Source organism: Apium graveolens, chromosome 5 (assembly GCF_009905375.1).
Source record: "Apium graveolens cultivar Ventura chromosome 5, ASM990537v1, whole genome shotgun sequence".
NCBI classification, from domain to species: domain Eukaryota; kingdom Viridiplantae; phylum Streptophyta; class Magnoliopsida; order Apiales; family Apiaceae; genus Apium; species Apium graveolens.
This window is the reverse complement of record NC_133651.1, coordinates 110,828,431-110,846,602: the sequence shown is the minus strand read 5'-3', so window position 1 is coordinate 110,846,602 and position 18,172 is coordinate 110,828,431.

The window sequence follows — 18,172 nt, the reverse complement described above, 5'->3', positions numbered from 1 at the left end:
GTAATGAACCGTTATAACCTGGCTCTTATACCACTTGTTGGGCTTGCTAAGCATCCTTAACTCCACATTAGTATGATATTGTCCACTTTGGGTCTATCTCGCACAAATTTATTTTTGGGTCACTCCCAAAAGGCCTCAAACTAAGGGGTCGTTTGGTTCGGAAAATTTGGATATCAGCTATGGGTTTTATTCATTCCAAACCCATACCTAATGTTTTGTTCATTATTTGTATTCATTGAAACCCATTCCTGAAACCATTGAGAATCAAATTTGATACCACAAGGGAGATGTGGTGGAGAATGAGTATGGGGTATTTGATTTTGTTTTATTATTCATCTCTATTTCTACGATTAAATAGAATTTATGTGCATATATTTTAAATTCGATATATTATTTAATTTTAAATAAAATGATAATAAAATTTATTTAATGCCAGTTTGTCAAATTTAATTTATTTAATGCCAGTTTAATTTAATTTGATACATCAGACTTTATGATCAGTATTTATAGATATTACTATTATTGTGTGATCTATGCTTAAATTGAAAATTGTTTAAGTGCTGATCATTGTCTGATGTGAATTTCTAAACTCTGACAGTGATATGAATGTTTCCGTGACTATTCAATCCAATGAGGATAACTGTGCTAGATGCTGACCTAGTAGTCTTTAATATACTAAAGATCCCATGTTTGAAGTAATTGTTTATGTGGAAATCTTTTAACACAAGCAAATTCTGATATTGAGCTTAGTTAAGTTTACTTTGTGTATCTTATCACTAAGTCAAAAACTAGAATTATGCTTCTTATCTGTTAAGTTCTGATGTTAGTAAATCTGGTGGATGTACTAAGTGCTGATAAGCCTCACTTATCAAAAGAAAAAAAGAAAAGAAAAGAAATAAATATCAGGTACTCCTTTGAGATCTAGAGTAAAAATGTGGAAGGGAAGACCCAAGTGCATTGCTGGTATTAAGTAATATGCATTAGAAAAGCAAAATAAAATTTTCTTGGTGACTTTTCACACTCTATGATTACTGGAGAAATACTCTGATAATAGCATAAATTCTGATAAGCAGTCGTGACTCACTTACACTGAGAAGTCAATGTAAAATGGAATTTCAAAAGATGCATAAAATGAGCACAAAACAGTTGAGGTGGACTCATGCATAAACTCATTCTAAAGTAGACTTCAGAATAATGACAGATTTTGAGTAAAGTTCTTAGTTGCCTTATTTTTAAGATATACTGAAGTGAATCAGACTTTACTCTTTGTCTGATATTTAGCTTAATGCGCACACTTACACTCCATATGAATGATGAAAATTACTGTGGTGATAAATGTTGTTTTAGATGAACAGTCTATGTGTCAGATTGCATAAATTATGAGGACAAGTTTTGATGGAAGTTCTAATGATTAAGTTCTGATGAAACCATATCAGTATTTGTGTGAAGAATTACAGGGCTAAACATTCACTTTTCGAGTTAAGGATCCATATTCTGATGACTTTTAAATCCTGATAATAATCAAGTTTTGATGCTAACGTGGCAGTATTTATGTTAGATATATTTGATAATATCATGACTAATATGATTTATGTTTAGTTTTCAGATCTTACTTAAACAGGACAAATCAGTACTTAACTGAAATCAGCACTTATACTGAAGTCAGAACTTAAGTGATCAGTACTTAAGGTTCAGGAGATATTTATCAGGAGATAATATCAGAACTTAAAGGAAACTTTCAGATAAGGAAGGCGGCTGATTGAAAGGAAAGAAGATCAAGACAAACGTAAGAAGAGATATGCATGAAGAAGGAATTATATGAAGAATGGAATACTTGGAAGAAAAGATATCTGATTGATATATTTTAGGAAGCAGAATTATATTCCATATCAATTAGCGATTATCTTGTAACTGTGTGATATATAAACACAGAGAATTGCAGCTCTAGGGAGGTTCATCTCCAAGTCTGGAGACAAATGCTTGCCCTTTTTCAAAACCCTTAAGAAGGTGAAGAATTTTGAATGGACAGCTGAGAGCCAAGAGGCCTTTGAACAGCTAAAGAAGTACATGACTGAAGCCCCTTTATTGGCCAAACCAAGTCTGGAAGACACCCTTTATTTGTACCTCATGGTATTTAAAAGAATAGAATGTCCAGAAGCCTGTGTACTATGTAAGCAAGGTGCTCCATGAAGCAGAGTTGAATTACTCCACCACAGAGAAGTTCACACTTGCTCTTATCACATCCTTGAGGAAGTTGAGACCATACTTCCAGGATCATAAGATCAAAGTCTTAATGGACCAACCCTTAAGGAACATTCTTCATAGCCTGAAGGCCAGTAGAAGGCTCATCAAATAGGAAATTGAGTTAGGAGAATTTGAAATCAAGTACAAGCCTCGAACGACAATCAAGGCTCAGTCCTTAGCAGACTTTGTGGTCGAATGCACCATTAACGACCAGGAAGTCGGAGGGCAAGAGATAGTAGCCCCAGAAGGAAGAAAGAAAGAGAAGGATAAAGGCACAGCCCTGAAAGAGTATTGAATTCTCCATTTTGACGGAGCGTCCAAAACAAAATCTAGTGTTGCGGGCCTAGTCTTGCAAAGCCCTGATGGGTTTATGATTGAGTATGCTTTGAAGTTGGATTTCCCAACTATGAACAACGAAGTAGAATATGAAGCATTGATAGCGGGCTTAGGCTTGGCTAGAGCCGAGAGGGCCAAAAACCTGAAGGTCTGTGGAGACTCAAGACTTGTAGTTGCTCAAGTTAATGGAAAGTTTGAGGCCAAAGATGATACTATGGCCAAGGACCTGAGAGTCGTAAAGGGAATATTGACTCAGTTCGATGAATGGTACGCAGAGCATGTTTCGAGAGAGGAGAACACTACGGTGGATGCTTTGTCTCATTTCGCCTCATCTGAAATCGAGAACTATCCGAGAAGTATCTACTTCCAGGTCTTGAAGACCCCTACTATTTATGTCATAAATCTGATATCACCGGTTGGTATGACAAGTTGTTGGATAGACCCGATCAAGACCCACGTAGAGACTGGGTGGCTCCCTGATGATGCCCAGGAGGTAAGCAAGCTGTCCCTCAGAGCATTGAGATATTCATTGATTGAAAGCCTTCTCTATAAAAAGGTCCTTTGTTATTCCGTATCTGAAGTGCTTGAGACCTCTTGAAGCAGAAGAGGCACTTAAAGAAGCCCATGAAGGGATTTGTGGACAACTTGGGGGGCAGGGCCCTCGCTCACAAGATAACTCGGTTGGGATTTTACTGGCCAACTATGCTAGCAGATGCAAAGACTTATGTGAAAAAATGTGACAGATGCCAGAGGCATGCTCCAATAGTACGATATCCCCAGAGAGGCTTACATCTATCAGCACACCCATCCCTTTTGCAATGTGGGAAATGGACATACTTGGACCATTTTTCGTAGCATCGGGATAGAGGAAGTTTATTGTGGTAGCCATAGACTACTTTACGAAGTGGATTGAGGCTAAAGCACTAGAAAAGATAACCACTAAGCAAATTGCCCAATTCTTCTGGGAGAATGTGATATGCCGATTTGGAATCCCACACATCCTTTTCACGGATATAGGAAATAATTTGATAATGCAGAGTTTAGAGAATACTGCGATGACAATAGCATAGAGCTTCGCTTCACCTCGGTTGCTTACCCACAAGCAAACGGGCAGGCAAAAGTTGCCAACAGAATCATCCTTGATGGACTTAAGAAAAGGGTTGAAAGCTTGAAAAACACTTGGGTGGATGAGTTGCTGCCTATACTATGGGCATATCGTACCACCTGCAAAGTGACAACTGAAGCTACCCAATTCATGCTAGCTTATGGAGCCGAGGCCGTGGTGCCCCTTGAGATCACGTATGGATCCCCTAGGATCAAAGCTTATGACCAGAAACCAATGAGGAAGGTATGAGGCTCGCTCTTGATCTTATTGACGAGATCAGAGATAAGACCAATGCCCATAATGCAGAGCATCATCGAAGAGCCTCCGTCTATTATAATAGAAGGGTTAAAGAAAGGTTATTTCAGCAAGAAGACTTGGTTCTGAGGAAGATTGAGGCATCAGGAGTAGGGGAGAGAGAAAAGCTAGCCCCTAACTGGAAAGGACCTTATAAGGTCAAAAAGATATTGGGACGAGGATCCTATAAGTTGGAAACCCTGAACGGTGATGAAGTGCCTCGTACTTGGCACACTTCTAACCTGAAAGTTTATTATGTTTAGGATATTTGATATATGTTCCTAATACTTAGTATTGAGCTTATAAATAAGGTCGACGAAACCATCTTATGTAAGGGTTGAACCCATTTCTTAGATATATTATCTATTTATGCAAGTTTATTTCTATCATTTTGTCTATCGATTTATCTAAGTATGAGCATCTTAAGAATGCAAGTCCCGAATGACCAAATACCGAAAATAAAGACAAGTATGAAATGAAACTACACGAATTGCATAGATAGGGACCCCGAAGGATCAAAAGTTAAAGTCCCGAAGGACCAATAGTTTACAATCAATAAAGTCTGAATAAATAAGTTCTGAAAATATGGCCATAAGAGGCAACTAAATCCATGCAAGGCCACATAAATCACTCGTCAGAATAATCCTCCCCTTCATCATCTGAGCCCTCCTCAGAAGAAGAAGAACTACTCCCTAGAATAGGCTCCCTGATTTTCCCACGAAGGGCTGCTCTAGAGTTAGGGCTACCCGAGGGGGTCTTACCCTTGGAACCGAAATCATTGTGGCTAGAGCATGATTGAGACCTCATGCAAGGAGTCTTGGGCATAGATCCGGAAGCTTTCCCATATGGGTACATGACGGGTAGCTGCCAAGGGCAAGATATAAGACTCGGGTCGACCACGTTCGGCCATACACCTTGAGCATCTTTGATTCCCCTATTCCAACCTATGGCCAGGTTAACAGGGCGCATCTCATCATCATGCTCGTCCATCATTTTGGTGAACATAGAGGATTTATGGTAAGCTCCCACGAGATCTTTCCATTCCTTCTTCCTAGTCTCCTCCGAGCTGGCATATTTCCTCTCCATGACATCAAGCTTACCCTCGACTTCATGAGCTTCAGACTCTCACTCCCCTGAGGAGATATTTATTTTGCTCATAGAAGTCTGTAGTACAGCATAGTCGCCTCTCATCTTGACATCATGGGTGGAGGACACCGTGAAGTAGGCGTTGGCCTGACAAGGAAAACATGAATAGAGTTATAAAAATTTTATGTATGAAGGGCCGAGTCCCCAAGGAGTGATTCCTTTAATGTTTTTCAAGTTCTAGGGAAAAATGCATTAAACAAAATTTATACACGGAGAAGTGTACCTGGTACAGGGCTTGAGCCCCCAGCATCTCGCCCTTGAGAAGCTTCTCACCGGAAGAGACAAATAGAAGGTCAGGAGGAGTGATGTGGTTCTTTGACCACTCAAGGGCAAGGACCGGACTGTTAAGCATAGAGTCATTGGTATAGATACCCCATCCTGGTTCGAAAGAGGTCCTAGCTTTCCCATCAAAGTCTTTAGTCCTCTTCTGACTGGATCCCGACGCCTCAAGGAAGGCAGGGATCTTAGGAATAAGGTTGGCCTTCTTAGCTGCATCTTTAGCCATCCTACCCGTAATAGCATTGCTCATGTTGGCATTGGCATTGAGAGCCTCAGCAGCTGAAACAAGAAGAAAAGAAAGCAGATATAAGAATAAACTTGTACAAAGTTAAGATGAAACAAAAATAAATACCTTCTATAGAGAGGCTGCTAAGGCCAGCTTTGATGAGCTTGACTTCTGTTACGAACTCCCAATAAGGGGTTCTCCCGTCATCATCAATGAGGAGATCTCAAACTAGAAGCTCTGCATCCGAAAGATTAAGAATGAAATGAGAACTATCGACTGGGCTGCTAAAGTCACATCTGAAGTACGTCCCCCAGTCTCCACCCTTCCATTCAACAACCACAAACCTCTTGTTCCATTTGTGGATTGAGTCATGGAGAGAGCTGGTGTTCACCATATGAGGAACATGAGCTCTGTGTTGTATCACGACCCAACCAGGTTGACTCAAAGGAGAAGCCTTTATCATGAAAATGCTATGAAATGTTGTCACACTCAAGGGGATGCCCAAGTCAAGACACCTCACTATAAACAAAACAATGAAAGACCACCCGTTGGGGTAAAGCTGGCATGGATGAATCCTGAGCTCAGCTAGAATATAACGACCGAGAAATTACGCTTGTATTATATTATAATAAAGATAAATTATGTGTATTATTATGTGATTAAATGTGTTGAGTCGTTAAACCCTAATTGTTATGTGCTACGTGTTGTCGGTTTTGATCCGAACGTGTTTTGGATATTTATTGAGTGTTTTATCGTAAGTTATATGTTTTATATTAAACCCCGTACAGCTCAAACAGTGTTTTAAAAGCCCATATTTCAAACAAAATTATTGGCCCTATTTTGCCAAAAACGACCTATACCATATCGCTATTTTGAACCCCTAGACGTTTTACAAATTTACCTTTTTCGCGAAAAACGACTTTTCCGGACACCTTCGGGTACCAAAAACCCCACAAAAATCATATTTTTATTTTTATATGATCATGAAATTATCATATATCATTTTTTTTTTGCATTTTTATAATATTTATAATTTTTGAGAATTTTTAGCATTTATTTTGTATTTATTGGATATTTAAAAATTCATAATTAATACCTAAAAATTATAAAAATTGGGGCCAAATATTTTTATTAGATGTGTAATTAGCCCCTTAATTTTATTTAGGGGTATTATTTTCAGTACTATAAATAGCTGAATTAATATTAATTTTTTAGTTAATTAATTATTAAAATCAGTTTAACTAAATAAGAAAGTGTGGGTGACAAGTGTGTTCTTGGAGGAGGGAGAAGATCAATCCATGATTTTGGGAGATTCACTAATCCACTGAAAAAGCTCGAGTAACTGATACAATCCTTGTGAATACATGAATCTATTGATACTAATATCAAGAACTGAGGTTCGTTTAATCTCAAAATCGATTTTTATGTTCTTGGCATGAATTTCGGTTTTTGATTTTGAAGAATCGTTTGATTGTTTGGTTGATGCAGTTAGTTTTGTTGTAGTCCTAGGAGTGATTAGGTATTTTTATTTTGATTTTATAACCCCTAAATCGATGTGCCGAGTTCATGAGTTTTAGTGTTTTTGATTTTGTTTTCTTTAGATTTTTGGATGTTTTTTATTAACATGAACTGTTGGGAATGATTATAGCAGTCTGTAGCTTTAATTTGGTATACGAATCAAGTTGTTTGGTTGTGTATTTATCAAAAACGACTTCGCCGGACCTGGGTATTGAGTTCGCCGGCGATGGTAGCGGCCTTGGCCGGAGAAGGCGCGGCAGGGACGGTGGAAGGCAACTGGGCGCAGGGTCATGTTTCTGCAGTCACGGGGGAGAGAAACCCTGAAATTCCCGATCAAAATCGTGCTGTTTGGAGGGGGAAACGAGGTTCGCCGGAACCAAACCGGCCGGCGAAACCCAGTTCGTGTTCTTCAGAACCCGGTGTCAACCCGATTGGTTGACCCGATTTTGATCTTTAAAACTCCAAATCAAATCCCTAAAACATGTTTCTGTATTAATTATTTATTTTATTTTGATAAATCAGAAAAATCAGTTTTATAAATTCTGAAAATTCTATTAAAAATTAGTTTTAAATTCTGAAAATTATTATAATTAATTTCTAAATTATTTTATTAATTTAGAAATTCGAATTTAATTATTTATTTAATTATTTAATTATATATCTAATTATTTATTTATCTATTATCTAATAATTAGGTAATTAATTAATAAATAAGGATTAAAAATAATTGAATAATATGAATAATAATTCGTGAATTAGTTATATATTCCAAATAACTCGTATTTATATGAGTAGTATTCCGATGAGTTGAGATTATTATTCGATCGATAATTTATTTCTTCGAAGAGTGTCGTAATAATTATGCGTATTGAATAATTAAATATAGATAATTAATTAATCGTATAAGTTATAAAAATAATAAAAATAGTTCGATAGTTATACGAGGAATGTGAGCAGCTCGTATTTATACGAATAATTAATTGTTGAGTTAGATTATAATTCGAGTAATAATTATTTATTCAATAAATAGAGTATCAATTAGTTGTATCGATTGATTATTTGTAAATAATCGATCTAATCGAGTAAGTGATAAAAATTTGTAAATAATTGTAATAAATTGTAATTAATCCTAATAATTAGGGATTAATTATTTTAAAATATAATTAATTTATTAATTAAATATTTAAAATTATAATTAAGGATTATTTAATTATTATTAATTATTCATAATTAATTATTAATCAATTAAATCTTATTTAATTCATAATAATTAAACTGTTAGTCCAATTTGAGTGAAACGAAGACCCCTAGCCTCAGAAAAATGAAATGAGTCCAATAAAAATAATTGTAAGTCATAATTTCTTCCGGAAGAGGGTGGTCTTGTATTAGTTAATTGTTCATATGCCCTAATAGGGGTAGAATCGAGTCAAATAAATCCCAAAAAATTATAATAAAATCAATTAGGGTTAGTTAATACAGGTATGAGTCTAGTATCGATTCTAAAAGTAATTATGAGGTTAAAATCAATTATGTGCTTTGTGTTCTATGTGTTTTACGTGGTTATGTGAACCTTATGTGTTATATAATTATATGTGTATATATGCGAGTAAGATAGAAACACATGGGTAGATTGATTGGATTGCGTAATATCAATTCGAGATACGCGTATGTAGTAAGTTATCTAAACGACTATCTTTCTATGATTGATTCAGTATCAGCAAGGCAGGTCAAGCAGGAGACCGAAGGCGGTGAGTTGAACCAGGTTAAGTACGCGCAAGGCAAGTTTTTCCCCTATTCTAAATTCAGAATAGTGAATTATACCCCATTTTCTATATCAGTTGTACTTTGATAATTCTTGTTCATATACACTGTTACACAACTATTGATTCTTGTTTCTATTTCTTTTCGATTCTTGATTTCTCCCAATTTATTGAATCCCCTATTCATATTCCAATACTTTTACCCTTGTTATATATACTCCGATATATCCTGATGTTGGGATACATCAAAAGCATTCTGATTGTTCCGGATGCTAAACTTTGGACTGGATGGTTACGATACGGGCTGGGTTCTACCCAGACCTTTAATTAATAGGCCATAGTTGCCTGAGTACTCCTTATATTGCTTGGGTCTATGCAGTTGGGTATAGATCTACACTGTATCCTGACTGATCAGCAGGTTATAGTGCATATGTTGGTTCTTATTTCCAGTCTTGTTCATTTGGCACTTGCTAGTGTTGGCAAATTATTATTCTTTACAGAAATAGATGGTTGTTCAAACCAATAAATTATCAGTTCATTTATTCTTCTCTCTTTACACTATATATATATATATATATATATATATTGTTGCAAGCTTGTTGAGTATTTTGGCTCACCCCCTTTTATTGTAATTCACATTGTTTTTCAGTTAAGGTAAAAAATGAAACCTATCAGAACCCGAGTAGTCAAGAAGAGAGTCAAGCAGCGGGACTCTCTTATACTAAGGGTGTTTGTCCCTATCCCAGAAGAGAGCTTTGAGTTTCCAGTTCAAGTGTAGCAGGATAAGTAATAGTTGTAGTTTGAATAAAAGTTGTTTAGTTTAAAATGTGATTAGAATAATGTTTTGTAACAAAGAGGGTTCTTGAGATAGATTGTTTAAAATGGTTTGTAATAAAGTTGATTTGTCGTTCTTGTTTTCAATCCTTAACCTTGAAAAGATCCTGAGTAGTAGTAGTTCGGGGTAATTATTTTATTTATATTCCGCTTGTGCAGGTTTGGTGAGTAGTTAATATTAATAATACCCCAAATCTATACCCCGGATTTGGAAGGTGTTATATAGAAGCCTCGGAATGAAAGGGTGCAGGAGAAACCGTATCCCAGACTTAAGGGCCACTTTTTACACGAATAGCCTTTGGTGGCAGAGGTTGCAAGACCTCTCACTAGGCTTAGCTTTATGAATCTTTAAGCAGTCAGGCCAGGAGTAAGTCGACTTAATCTCTTCGACATCCTTCTCACGAAGCATACTTCTGTGATGAAACGTATCAAAATGGACGGTACTAGGGTACTCATCTGCCCTCTCTTCTAACATTCTTTTCAGGCTGTTTGAACAACGGTCAATGGAGAAGGGGGAGACAAGAGTTATACCTTAAAGGGAGAGAAGAATGGCCCTCTTGTGCACCACTTTCTTCTAGGAGAAAGAGGACTTGTTAGGACCTTCTCGACTAGACATTCTTGAAGAGCTTGAAGAAAGATAAAAGCTTGAGAGAATTTGAGAATTTGAGAAGTTGAGAAATGAAAGTGTGAATGAAAATGAGCACTTCTCATCTTCTTTTATAGGAAAAAGGTCACCTGCTACATCAGGTCGTAAGTCTTCCTGGTTCACGCTAGTAGGTACCTCACTAAAAGAACACCGAAAATGGTGGAGAAGAACGATCAAAAGATAAGAAAAGATGACATAATAAATGAAAAAGATGGTGCAGGACATCGCTTATCGTATCTGTCCTCTGAGAAAAGCCTGGCTGGGACTAAATACAAGTCATTAGTCTTAATTAAGGGATGATTACGTTAATCACCATTATTAGCAAAAATAGTAAAAATTAAGGCAAGATTAGCTTTACAGCTGAACTCGCGATTACGAGAACAAAACGTTCCTTTCCTCACGGATCAGACTACCCTGTAGGAGGCTCCCAAGGTTCATTAAGACCACTTCCGGCCGACCAACCCACAAATGGAGGGCATATGGCTGACCAAGAGCCTCCGTAGTAGAGCCATGGCGGCCACAAGTTATTTTCGTAGTGGCCCTGGCCGAGCAGCCAACACTACAACAAAAAATCTAATAGACATCGGTTTTTTACCGATGTCTGTCTTTTTTCGACCGATGTCCATGTCGGTGATGTCTATTCTACACATCGGCCAGAAACTGATGTCTTTACCAAATTACACATCAGTTTCTACAAAAAAAAACTGATATTTATTTGTTCATTAGACATCACATTGGCCTGATGTTTATATAGGTTGTAGACATCATTTTGCATTCAAAAAAACTGATTTTTATTTTATTCATAGAAATCAATTTTTACCAATAAAAGTGATGTATATTTAGTTGTTACAACACTTATACAATATAATAACTACATCATATTTGGGTCAAAATAATAACTAAAACTGAATTTAATATTAAAACAATCCAATACTCTCATCCTCACTTAAAATCGATATTACTTACATATTCTTATTCTATCAAAATTAAATTATCAATATATTAATCCGTAAAAATGCTTCCAACTTGAATAAAACTTCATTGTTGTGAGGACCTTTACTTCTTCAACTTCAGTCATTTTGCATACTTTCCATTTTCTGGCTTGGTTCCTTCCGCAAGAATATCGGCTTTATCTAGTAACCTGCTCCAAATAATCAAGTCCACTTTTTTCCAATTGTACTTGATGCAGAGCCAAACAAATTAAAATGAAATACAGTTAAAAAATATAAAACCAAGCTTACCATTTTGCAATAAAACCTATATTCTCCAGCAACAATAGCACTGCAATATGCAGGACACCTATGAACTTCTAAAAAATGAAGAATTAATGAAATGTATACCAATGTTGATACCACCTATGAACTTCTAGCAAATGCTAGTAATTCCGTATAACATAGATAAGTAGAGAGTACCAAACAAATAGTAAATCAACAAATGCATACCATTTAATAGCATTATACTTATGACCAACAAGTTTAATATAATTATCAAAAGTAAAAAAATACACATTAGTTTGAGAAAGAAAGAAAACAGAAAACTAGACAATACCCACTTCTGCCCAAAAAAAACAATTTCGTACCTGGGTATCCATAACATTGTTAATTTGATGCCAAAATTTAAGGAAAGGGCCTGCAAAATTAGAATTTATTCAAGGCGTTAAGTGGTGTAGCATCAATTACATGGTCTACAATGTGTAAAACAAATTCAACCATTAAAGACCTAACTATCTCGTTTACGATCGTGAATAACTTTAGTGATGTTAACAAACTCAAGTACATGCTTACAAGCTATGACAAGCGCCTCTCCCCCTGAATAACATCAACAAGGTATATAGCATCTGGAGAAGCAAGCTGTAATTGAGACATTCCAATTCAATAGGAATATTTGTATAACACATATATGAGTTCAAATAAATTATAACCTCCATGTAATTACAAAAAAACTCTTTAATTCTAATTTCAATGGCAACACAATAAAATAATAATTTAAATTCAGTTCAGAGTATAAAAATATTTAAAGAAAATAACATATGAAAGATGAGTCAATTATAATTTAATACATTAATAAACTCCGACTTAGGATTAATTTAGATTGGGAAAATGTCTTCTTCGGGAGTCTCTTATCATCTCTTGACATTAAGGAACAGATCAAAATTGAAAAATACCTAAAAAAACAAAGTCGGATTACGTGGTAAAAACAGAGGTTCCACTACAATATATCAAAACTAAAACATACATACTACAATATCCGTGCTCTGTCCCACCACGACAAATATTAAGTCTCGTCTCCTTCGTCCCCACCATAGTAACCAAATCCTTCTTCAAGTCAAACAAATCCCTTACTAAAAAAAGAAAAAACAAATAAAAAATTAGGGTTTTTAATTTAAAAAATCCCCAATTTAAAACTTAATTGAACTAATAATTTAAAATTCATATTTCAGTTAATTTCTAATTAATCAAGTGAAGTTTGATTTATCAGAAATTAATCTACTGCAAAACATTAGCTGAGTTCTTGCCTTTAGAATGAAGAATTTAGCATTCCAATTTCACCTACAAGTCTAGTGAAAGTTGCTTCATCCAAAGGTTTAGTAAAAATATTAGCTAACTGTTATTCTGTTGGAACAAAAATAAGCTCAATGGTACCATTTACAGCATATTCTCTAAAAAGATGGTACCTCACATCAATGTGCTTTGTACTAGAATGATTAACTGGATTAGCCACAATAGATATAGCGCTAGTATTATCACACATAATTGAAATTTTGTGTAACACTAGGCCATAATCCATTAGCTAATTTCTAATCCAAAGCACTTGAGCACAACAACTTCTAGCAGCTATATATTCAGCCGCATCTATGGAAGTTGATACAGATTATTGTTTCTTGCTATACCAAGTTACAAGTCTTTGTCCAAGAAACTGATAGCTTCCACTAATGCTCTTTCTGTCAACCCTGCATCCAGCAAAATCTGCATATGTGTAACCAACACCTTCAAAAGCTGTTCCCTTATGATACCATAATCCCAAGTTTGGAGTCCCCTTTAGGTATCTGAAAATTCCCTTCACAACCATCAAATGTGATTTCTTTGGATTGGATTGAAATCTTGCACACAGACATGTGGCAAACATAATGTCTGGTCTACTAGTAGTTAAATACAGTAAAAAACCAATCATTCCTCTATAACCTGAAATGTCTACACTTTTATCTTTCTTATTTTCATCCAACTTAGTAGCTGTACACATAGGTGTAGATGCAGGTGACCAATCAACCATACCAAACTTCTTTAATAAATTCTTGACATGTTTAGTTTGGCTGATAAAGATTCCATCACTCCCAAAAACTTGGCGACAACTTCTTCCCAAAAACTTATTAGTAGTTTGGCATCTTGCACCATTGTTCTTATAATATCTCGGAAATTTACGTCTGTATTATATCATATTTATAATAAATTATGTGTGTTAATATGTCATTTATGTGTAATTAACTGTCAAACCCTAATTTTTATGTGTTTCGTGCATTCTGTGTCGTCCCGGTATTTTTTAGATATTTTTCAAATACTTTATTTTTGCATTTATAGCTTTCATTTCAAAAGTTATACGACCTGAATCATGATTTTAAAGCAGATATTTCAAACAAAACAATGGGCCTTATTTTTCATCAAAAGGCTTTTACCATCGCATTATTCTAAACATCTAGGTATTTTACAAATTTTCTCGTTTCGCGAAAAATGACTTTTCCAGGCCCCATTGGGTGTTAAAAACCCCATAAAAATCACATTTTTATTTTTATAAAATTATAGGACTTTAATTTATACCATTTCTTTGTATTTTTGCATTATTCACAATTTTTGGGAAATTTTGACATATATATTGTATATATAAAATATTTATAAATTAAATTTTAATACTCAAAATTTATAAAATTAGGGGCTTATTAATTTTAAAAGATGAAAAATTAGGGCCTTAGTTTTAATTAGGAGTATTAATTTTACTACTATAAATAGCCTAATAATTATTTAATTATAATTAATTAATCTGCAAAAATCAGAAAATTCTCTGCAGCCGGGTCGGGTAGATCAAATTCGGGTCGAGGATTCAATCGTTGATTTTGATCTGATTTCTGTACCAAATCAAGCAGTTCGAGTATTCAAATCAAAGGTTTTCATCTGTTCTTTCTGTTTCTAGCATCAATTTCAATTTTTGATTTCTAAGGTTTATGTTCGAATTAGGGCCTTTTGATTCTAGGGTTATTATGATGTTTTGATGATTGATATAGCTTCCTGATATTATTTGCAATCGATTCATGGTGTTTAATTGAATAAACGATACTTGGATAACAAAGTTCGATTATTAAGGTTTATACTCAATTTTCAAAACATAGCTTCGTGATTTATGTGAATATTTGGTTCTTATGATATTAGGGCTTTGATTGTACATGTTATTATCTTTAATTTGCACTATAAAACATCGAGTTTCATGTACAGATGAGTGATTTCGCATTTTTGGCCGGAGTTGATGTCGCTTTGATCGGAGATTGTTATCCAGGGATGTTTTTGGTTGATTTTGGCCTGAAATAGATTGGTGAAATGATTTGCAGTGATTTGGGACCAAAAACGATTTCAAACGATACGTTTTTGATCCAAATCAGACTCGCGGGAGTCCGATGAAGTCGCCGGATTCTGGGTTTCAACCCAGATTCCGGTGGTGTTCTTTACTGACCCGCATTGTGACCTTGTTAACCCGGTTTTGATCCAAAATTGTCAGAGTTTGGTTTCTAGCACATGTTTCTGAAATTTGATTTTTATTTTTATTTTTATTAATTATAAAAATCAGTTTTATTTATTTTATAAATTAATTATTTAATTATTTTTTATATTATAAATAATTCTTAATTATTTTCTAAAAATCATTTTCAATAATTTTCTTAATTATTTATTTATTATTTATTAATTATTTAAAAATGATTAATTATTTTGATAATTAATCAAATAATTTTCAATAAATCATAATAAATTCATTTTAATTCCAAAAATTATAGAAAAAATCATTTTTAGTTCTGATTTTTCTTAAATAATTATTTAAAAATTATTTTAGGGTTTAAAAATTTATAATAATTATTTATATTGAATAATAAATTGAATTATCTGTGTTTAATTGATATTAAATAGACCGTTAGTCCGATTCGAGCGAAACGAAAGCCCTTTGACTCAGAAAAATTTAATAATTTCATTAAAAATAATATTAAAACCTAATTTCTACTAGAAATTAGTTGAAATTGTTATTTATTTGATTATAAGCAGAATTGTGTGCCAAGATGAGTCCGATAAATTTCGAAAAATAGGGAACGGGTTAGATAATTATCAGTTAAGCGATCAGCGAGTCGATTTTGATTCTAGAAATTATTTTAACTATAACCATGATTATGTGACTTATGTGCTTATGTGTATTATGTGGTTAATCGAGTCTTACTTGCTAATATATAATATACGAGTCAATCATAAGCGCATGGGTAGACAATAGGAACGATGTGAAGTCGGTTCAAGACGCAATTGAAGTACGAAATGACTAAACCAGTCTATTTCTCTAACAGAAGCTAAGCCAGCAAGGCAGGTTGAGTCGGTGATAGATGAAGGTGATATAATTAAAGTAAGTCACGCAGAAGGCAAGTTTTTCCCCTATTCTAATTTCAGTATAATGATATTTTTTCAGATTCTCATCACGCTTGCACTATTTTGATTTTTGTTTATAAACACTGATACACACTTGTTATTCTCTTGTTCATATTTTATTTCGATTCTTGATTTCTCCTTTTTCTTTGAATTCCTTATTCATATTTCAAATTGTTACTTACATATATTGATATATTCTGGTGATTAGAATATATCAAAGCCTACCGATTGTTCTGATTGCTACTCCATGGACTGGATAGTGATATTTTTTGGGATTTAGTTTACTTAATCATAAGGACTGGGACATAACCAGATATTTGAGATGGGTCGTAGTGCCTGGGTGCTCGACTGGATCTATATAGTGGGATATAGATCTGCACTATATCCTGGCTGATCAGCAGGGTATAGATGCGAACTTGTGTCCAGTTTAGTCCGTTTGTACTCGCCAGCAGTGGCCTTCTTTCTATTCTCGCGGGGTTATATCTTTACAGATATACCCAGATTACCGTTTCATTTAAACTGCTTTAACACTGTTTATATTTTGCGGACTTGTTGAGCAATTTTTGGCTCACTGCTTTTTGTTGTTATTCACCTTATTGTTTTCAGTTAAGAAGGAATATGAATCCCATTAGGACTCGAGTGGTAAAGAAGCGAGTCAAGCCTTGGGATCCTCTCACACCCAAGGTGTTGATCCCAATCCAGGAAGAAAGCTTTGAGTTTCCCGAATAGGTGGAGTGTAGATAGTTAGTGTGTGTGTTTGAATAAAAGATGAAATTAGTTTAAAACTGGTTAGACAATGGTTTATAATAAAGAGAGTTGTAAGATTTTGAATATATTTTATAATAAAGTAGTTAGTGGTTCTTGTTTTCATACTTAAACCTAAAAAGATCCTGATTAGTGTTAAAGGGGTTTAGATGCATTTCTTTATAATTTGTTATTCAGATTGTACAGGTTTGGTGATTAGCTAGTAACCCCCAGACTTATACCCCGGGTCTAGAGGGCGTTACAGTTCTAGAAGCGTCCACTAATGTTCTATTTTTCCTCTTAACAACACCATTTAGTTGAGGTGTCCTAGCTGCTGAAAATTCTTGAAAAATGCGCTTGTCTTTGCTGAATTCAGTTAAAGTTATATTTCTGAATTTTATGCCATTGTCATTCCTCAATCTTTTCACACAATTCTGATCTTCATCCTGCTTCTCAACCTCCTTGATGTGTTCAATTATGATGTGTGGAGTCTCATCATTAGAATGCATAAATTCTACCCATGTGTACCTTGAGTAGTCATCCACCATCACAAGTGCATATTTCTTCCTTGAAATTGATAAGACATTTACTGGTCCAAATAAGTCCATGTGAATAAGTTGTAAAGGTGCACTTAGAAAAATTTACATTTTTACTCTTGTGACTTGATTTCTTTATTTTGCCTTTTTGACAAGCTTCACAAACTTTATTTTGAGCATACTCCAGATTTGGCATATTTTTCTATAACTCCTTTTTCACCAGGGTATTGATTGCCTTGTAATTCAAGTGAGAGAGCTTTTTATGCCACAACTTGCTTTGCTCTATAGATGCCTTGGTGTAGAAGCAACTGATTCCTTCCTTGTTTATTGAGAGTAGATCTGCGACAAACAGGCTTCCCTTTCTTACTCCTTTCAGAGCAACTTCATTAGTCTTTTTATTGATGATTAAGCATTCTCCTTTGTCAAATTTAACATTGAATCCTTTATCAGTGAATTGACTGACACTTAGGAGATTTACTTCCAAACCAACAACCAATGCTACATATTCAATGACAATATTTCCAGAAATTAATTTGCCATATCCCATTGTGAATCATTTGATATTGTCTCCAAAAGTCACTAATGGACCAGCCATCTCCTCAACCTGTGATAGCAAGGCCTTATCACCTATCATATGTCTTGAGTATCCACTGTCTATGATCCATATGACTTTCTTCATTTTTCCCAACACACAATGATGATTAAGTGTTTTTAGCTACCCAAATATTATTGGGTACCTTCTTTTTATTAACAGAATATGCAGAATTAGATTTAGTTGATTCAAAAATAATGGTGTTAATTGCTTGATTTGCATGTTCTTTTTTAGCTATAGACCCAA